This window comes from Giraffa tippelskirchi, chromosome X (genome assembly GCF_054371585.1).
Source record: "Giraffa tippelskirchi isolate mGirTip1 chromosome X, T2T-mGirTip1v1.2.pri, whole genome shotgun sequence".
In the NCBI taxonomy this organism is placed as follows: domain Eukaryota; kingdom Metazoa; phylum Chordata; class Mammalia; order Artiodactyla; family Giraffidae; genus Giraffa; species Giraffa tippelskirchi.
Genome location: NC_137289.1, coordinates 122,924,293 through 122,931,657, shown reverse-complemented (window position 1 = coordinate 122,931,657; position 7,365 = coordinate 122,924,293).

Here is a 7,365-nt window from a genome sequence, read left to right as displayed (position 1 = left end):
TAAAGGTAATGTGCTGAGCAGAAACAAATGGTTATCCAGCTTGTTAAAACACCTGACAACTGTACTTGCGGTCACGCAGGCCCAGGCCTCGCATATATAAGGGAGCATACAGTGAACACATCTAGCACGTGAACTTAAAAGTAAATGTGTCTTTACTTTTTCCTTTCACACCCAAAGTGGTCAATCTGACCATCTTCAGTTATGAACTTAAATATGAAAGATGCTAAGAATTTTTTATTTTCTAAGTGCTAATAACATGCTATTTCTTTTTCTTTGTGTATGTACTGTATTTTCTGAACAAACATTATTCCTGGTGTTTTAAAAAAATTTCTTGTGATTATATTGTCATTCATAAAAGTAAGAAACAGAAAATATAATTGAGGTCATACATCTCACATGTGTTATAAACAAAGATATCAAAACAACAGAGTATCAACTTCCAGAGATCCAAGGTATAAACATAATTTAGCAAGTTAAAATCAATGTCACACACATCTGCTACTACCTTATGGCTTTGATCCCCAAGCTGGGTAGGATTTTACTGTGGCTCTGCTCTGAATCTTTTTGAATTGTCTTCTTTGGCTCAGTACCCTATTTTAACTTACTGGCTTTGAATGAATATTTTGGGAGACAGTTAATCCTAGCTTGACTTTGGAATTTGTCTCAGCATTACTGGTCCTAACTGTAGCCCCACTCAATCATTTCTCTTTAATTCATGGTTGCCAATTTGACACTCTGTTTCAGATAATATTTTCTTTCTTTTTTTTCTATTTTCCAGTTTTATTGAAAATTAATTGACATACATCCTTGTATAAGCTTAAGGCATGCAGAATGATGGATTGATTTATATATCTCAAGAAATGATTATCACAATAGGTCCAGCTAACATCCATCTGCTCATATAGATACAATAAAAACAAAAGAAAGCAGAAAAGAAAGGAAAACAATTGCTCCTATTGATGGGAATACTTACAATTTACTTTCTTAACAACTTTCCTGTATATCATACAGCAGTGGTAGCTATAGTCATGTTGTACATTACATCTCTAGTACTTCTTTATCTTAAAACTGGAAGTTTGTACCTTTTGACCACTTAACTCCAATTCTCCATCCCTCACTCCCCAACCCTCTTTCCCCTACCTCTGGTAAACGCTAGTCTGATCTCTTTACCAAGGAGCTACATATTTCGGCTTTGTCTTTTTTTTTTTTTTTAAGATTCCACATAAAGTGGGATAATAAAATGTTTGTCTTATGCTCTCTCATTTTCAATCTCACTGCCCAATTCTCTTTGTCTGAGAAACTGACTAAATTAAACCATGAAAAATAGACTCAATTTTCACATATTACAATTTAAGAAACTGGAGTCTGGAAAGAGTAAGTATTTGGGTAAATAATGGATTAATGATTAGACTTCAACCTAGGTCTGTAAATTCTCAACTCAGTCCTCTTTCCTGTATATTGAATGCCTCAGTACATTGTCTTTAAATACACGGAATTGAAATGAGGTTTGGGAACAACAATTGTGATATTTGGGAACAAATATTAAAAACAAGACTCCCAAAAATACTTTGAGAATTTTTTTTTTTCAGTGAGTAGCTCAACTGGATACTAGTAACACAGACCTAATTCACTGAAATTTTGAAAGTTCCTCTGTGGTATGAATGCAGTTTATCTCAAACTTTGAATTCCTATAACACAATAGTTTTTGTCTACAACTGATTTAGTCAGTTTCTCAGATAAAGAGAATTGGGCAGTGAGAATTGAAAATAAGACAGAGAAAGTCAAATACTTTATTATCTCACTTAATTGTGGAATCCAAAATAAATAAATAAATAAATCATAACCGGAAAACCAAGCTCATTGAAAAGGAGATCTGATTAGTGGTTACCAGAAGTAGGGCAAGGAGAGGTGGGGAGTGGGGGATGGGGAATTGGAGGTAGGTGGTCAGAAGGGTGGCTCAGATGGTAAAGGATCCTCCTTCAACGGGGGAGACATGGGTGTGATCCTTGGGTTAAGAAAATCCCCTGAAGAAGGGAATGACTATGTATTCCAGTAATATTGCCTGGAGAATTCATGGACAGAGGAGTCAGGCAGGCTACAGTCCATGGGGTGACAAAGAGTCGGACACGACTGAGTGACTTTCACTTTCACTAGTATCCAGAAACCACCCTTAAGCCACTGGTTATTAACCTAACCAAACATGTTAAAACTTTTTAAATATAACCCGCACAAATATATGCACACACACACACAAACACACACATACAAGTACACACCTCCTCATTCAAATGAAGACTTCGCTAAACTTCAGTTTACTTCAGTTTTGTCACTCAGTGGAGTCTGACTCTTTGCAACCCCAAGGACTGCAGCATGACAAGCTTCCATGTCCATCACCAATTCCCGGAGCTTGCTCAGACTTATGTCCATTGAGTCAGTGATGCCATCCAAACATCTCATCCTCTGTTGTCCCTTCTCCTCCTGCCTTCATTCTTTCCCAGCATCAGGGTCTATTCCAATGAGTCAGTACTTCGAATCAGGTGGCCAAAATACTGGAACTTCAGCATCAGTCCATCCAATGAATAGGTAGACTGATATCCTTTAGGAATGACTGCTTTGATCTCCTTGCAGTCCAAGGGACTCTCAAGAGTCTTCTCCAGAATCATTGTTCAAAAGCATCAATTCTTCAGCGCTCAGCTTTCTTTATGGTCCAGCTCTCACACCCATTCACGACTACTGGAAAAACCATAGCTTTGAATAGATGGACGTGTGTCGGCAAAGTAATGGCTCTGCTTCATAATATGGTGTCTAGGTTGGTCACAGATTTTCTTCCAAATAGCAAGTGTCTTTTAACTTCATGACTGCAGTCACCATCTGCAGTGATTTTGGAGCCCAAGAACATAGTCTCTAATGTTTCCATTGTTTCCCATCTCTTTGCCATGAAGTGATGGGACCAGAGGCCATGATCTTTGTTTTTTTTTAATGTTGAGTTTTAAGCCAGCTTTTTCCCTCTCCTCTTTCACTTTCGTCAAGAGGCTCCTCAGTTCCTCTTCACTTTCTGCCATAAGGGTGGGGTCATCTGCATATCTGAGGTTATTGATATTTCTCCCAGAAATCTTGATTTCAGCTTTTGCTTCAGCCAGCTTGGCATTTCGCTTGATATTCTCTGAGTATAAATTAAAGAAGCAGGGTGACAATATACAGACTTGACATACTCCTTTCCCAATTTGGAACCAGTCCATTATTCCATGTTGGGTTTTAAGTGTTGTTTGTTTTCCTCCATACAGTTTTCTCAGGAGGCAGGTCAGGTAGTCTGGTATTCTCATTACTTAAAGAATTTTCCACAGTTTTTTGTGCTCTACACAGACAAAGGCATTGGCATAGTCAGTAAAGCAGAAATAGATGGGGGGTTTTTTTGGAACTCTCTTGCTTTTTCAATGATCCAATGGATATTGGTAATTTGATCTCTGTTTCCTCTGCCTTTTCTAAATCCAGCTTGAACATCTGGATGTTCTCGGTTCATGTCTTGTTGAAGCCTCACTTGGAGAATTTTGAGCGTTACTTTGCTAGCATGTAAGATGAGTGCAATTGTGCAGTAGTTTGAACATTCTTTGGCATTGCCTTTCTTTGCAATTGGAATGAAAAATGACCTGTGGCCACTACTGGTTTTTTCAGATTTGCTGGCATATTGAGTGTGGCACTTTAACAGCATCATCTTTTAGGATTTGAAGAAGCTCAGCTGGAATACCATCTCCTCCACTAGCTTTGTTTGTAGTGATGCTTGCCGGAGTCCTGCTCCAGCTGGTCCAGGGGTTCCCTCAGGATGGACGGCGTTGGCCCGGAGAAGAGAAGACACAGCGAGACTAGGCAGGTGTGAAGCAGCGTCTGAGCTTTATTTTTCAAAGGGAGCTTTTGTATCTTGAGTTGTACATAGAGGAAAATGTAAAATGTAGAGTCATGCCAAATCAGCTCAACGGGTCAGCAATTTTTGACCCTTATCGAAACCAGGACACTTTTTGTATATCTTATTTACAAAAGTCTCATGTTGTTTACATCATCTTCTGGCCTGGAGGCCTGCTAACATCTTATGACTCTTTATTGATAAGGGTTGATCAGCCAGAACACCTTTTCTAAAAGTATTCTTGTATCAGGCATAGAACGTACCAGAGCTACATTTTTTAAAGAATACAGGCACAGTAGATTATGACAAACAAAAGATTCATAAACTCAAAGTTTCAAAGTAAATCCTGTTTTTTGTAATCTAGCTTTTGCCTTGAGCTTAACAGAAAAGAATGCGGTCCTATAAAGTCATGGTACAGCAAGCTGAAACAATGTAGTACAAAGGTCAGTTCTTTAGCAAAAATCACCAACTAGGTTAACAATCATCTTATTATTTGTATATTAAGGCTAAATCTTTATTTATATAAGTCTCTAACTATTATACCTTTATTATAAAGGCTAAGCACGTTAAGAGCAAAAACATAGCAAGTAAATATAGACCGAATAACAGTTTCATAAAGTAACATTTTTTATGTTTTCCAATAGGCTTTCTCCCCCACGAAGGGTTCTGTGCCCTTTGGGACTTTTTGTGCGTTCAGGCTCTCAATGCTGTTTATTGTTGAGGAACAGTCATGCACATTAGCTCCAAAGGCACAGGCACATTTGTCAAGCAACCTAAGATGTTAGCAAGGGGAGTTTAGATTAAAATACTCTTTTTCATCATGAATAATCTTATAGGGTGCCACCGTTCGGGGGGCATGTCGATTAAAGTTTTAAATTGATCTGTTTGGGAAAAGATCAAGGAAGGCCTTCTGCCTAAGTCACAGAAATTAGGGAGCAGTCTATTATAGCAAGCATCAGAAAGATAGATATCATCTTTAAGGTGAGCACCGAGGCAGCTTTTCAAAATCCCTGAGGCCTGAGATGCCTTGCTCGTCAGCTCTTCTCCTCATGACCTTGTCATGGGTGGGATCTCGTGTGCTGGCTCCCAGCAGATGCTTCCTAAGGCCCACTTGACTTCACATTCCAGGATGTCTGGCCCTAGGTCAGTGATCACAGCATCATGGTTTTCTGAGTCATGAAGATCTTTTTTGTATAGTTCTTCTGTGCATTCTTGCCACCTTTTCTTAATATCTTCTCCTTCTCTTAGGTCCATACCATTTCTGTCCTTTAGTGTGCTGATCTTTGCATGAAATGTTCCCTTTGTATCTCTAATTTTCTTGAAGAGATCTCTAATCTTTCCCATTTTACTGTATTTCTCTATTTCCTTGCATTGATCACTGAGGAAGGCTTTCTTATCTCTCCTTGCTATTCTTTGGAACTCTGCACTCAGACGGGTATTTCTTTCGTTTTCTCCTTTGCCTTTAGCTTCTCTTAACTCAGCTATTAGTAAGGCCTCCTCAGACAACCATTTTGCCCTTTTACATTTCTTTTTCTTGGGGATGGTCTTGATCACTGCCTCCTATACAAAGTCAGGAACCTCTGTCCATAGTTCTTCAGGCACTCTATCAGATCTAATCCCTTGAATCTATTTGTACATCCACTGTATAATCATAAGGGATTTGATTTAGGTCATATCTGAATGGTTGGGCTTCTCTGATAGCTCAGTTGGTAAAGAATCTGCCTACAATGCAGGAGACCCTTGTTCGATTCCTGGGTTGGGAAGATCTGCTGGAGAAAGGATAGGCTTCTTCAGTACCCACTCTAGTATTCATGGGCATCCCTTGTGGCTCAACTGGTAAAGAAATCACCTGTAATACGGAAGACCTGAGTTCAATCCCTGGGTTGGGAAAATCCCCTGGAGAAGGGAAAGGCTATCTGTCCAGTATTCTGGCCTGGAGAATTCCATGGAGTATACAGTCCATGGGGCTGAAAAGAATCAGACATGACTGAGCTACTTTCACTTTCACTTTCATACCTGAATGGTCCAGTGTTTTTCCCTACTGTCTTTAATTTAAGTCTGAATTTTGCAATGAGTTCCTGATCTCAGCCAGAGTCGGCTCTGGTCTTGTTTTTGCTGACTGTCTAGAGCTTCTCCATCTTCGGCTACAAAGAACATAATCAATCTGATTTCAGTATTGACCATCTGGTGATGTCCATGTGTAGAGTCATCTCTTGTGTTGTTGGAAGAGGGTGTTTGCTATGAGCAGTGTGTTCTCTTGGCAAAACTCTGTTAGCATTTCCCCTGCTTCATTTTGTACTCTAAGGCTAAATTTGCCTGTTACTCAAGGTATCTCTTGACTTAGGCATCCTTAAAATCCCTCTAGGGAGCTAACTGGTCACATAACATTATCTTACTCTTTATTAAGGTATCAGTGAAAGACATTTTAGCTCCCACGAGGACCATTCTCTTTCTTAATATAAACCAAACTTTCACTGATACTTCACCTCAGGATATTTTCTCTTCATATAAGAATTAAATGAATATTACTGGGCCAAGGTAACAGAATACATTGTATAATAAAGGAAATACATGCAAATATAAGGACATTTTGAAAGGATCTCATGGTACAAAGATGTAGGAAATTTATCCACAATATTAACATTATATCAATATGTCATAACTACATTTCACTCATAATCAAATGAAAATGATTGCTCATTTCCTTCAACTTTACACAATTTCAATGCCTAATAAATACTTATTAAACTAATGAATGACAGAAATATTCTATTTTCTTCTTTTCTCATAAAAACTAAATCCAATTAAATTCAAATTATATGAATATATTAATTTTAGAGACTGGACAAAAGCAAATAAGTTTTACATGGCAACTTAATTATAAATTATTTATTTTCTCTACAAGGGTTAGGAAATATAATTGACATTGACATTTAAGACTAAGTTAAAGGCACACAGCATAATGATTTGAATTATGTTGGGCAGTAAGAAATTTTCCTTTACCCATGTAGATTCTTCTGGCTGGTCTAAGAAGTAAAATGTCATGAGACAAATTACCCGGAAAAAAAAAATCAAAGTTTCAAAACATGAACATATGGAAAGACCCAGGAAATCTGAAAAACCCAAATGGCTGAAACCCTCACCTTAAATATCATCTTTAACTAAAGACAAAAGAGGATGTCATGGACAGTATTTGAGACTTCAAAGGAGAGCAAAGTGGTTCATATGAAGATGGAAATGGAAATGTTTGCTAAATGGGCCATGTAGACAATACAACACAGAATGGTCTTAGATCTCTAGGCTCTGCTGTGTTTTCCCAACCACAACTAGCCATATTCTTTGTAGATATCTCTGGTGATTGCTCTATTGGGGAATAGGCCCCTTATCTAAAATTTTTAGGCAGTTAGGAGCAAGGTCAAAGTTTCTTCCTGAGAATTTTGCGTCTAGATTTTTGTTTCCACATCTTG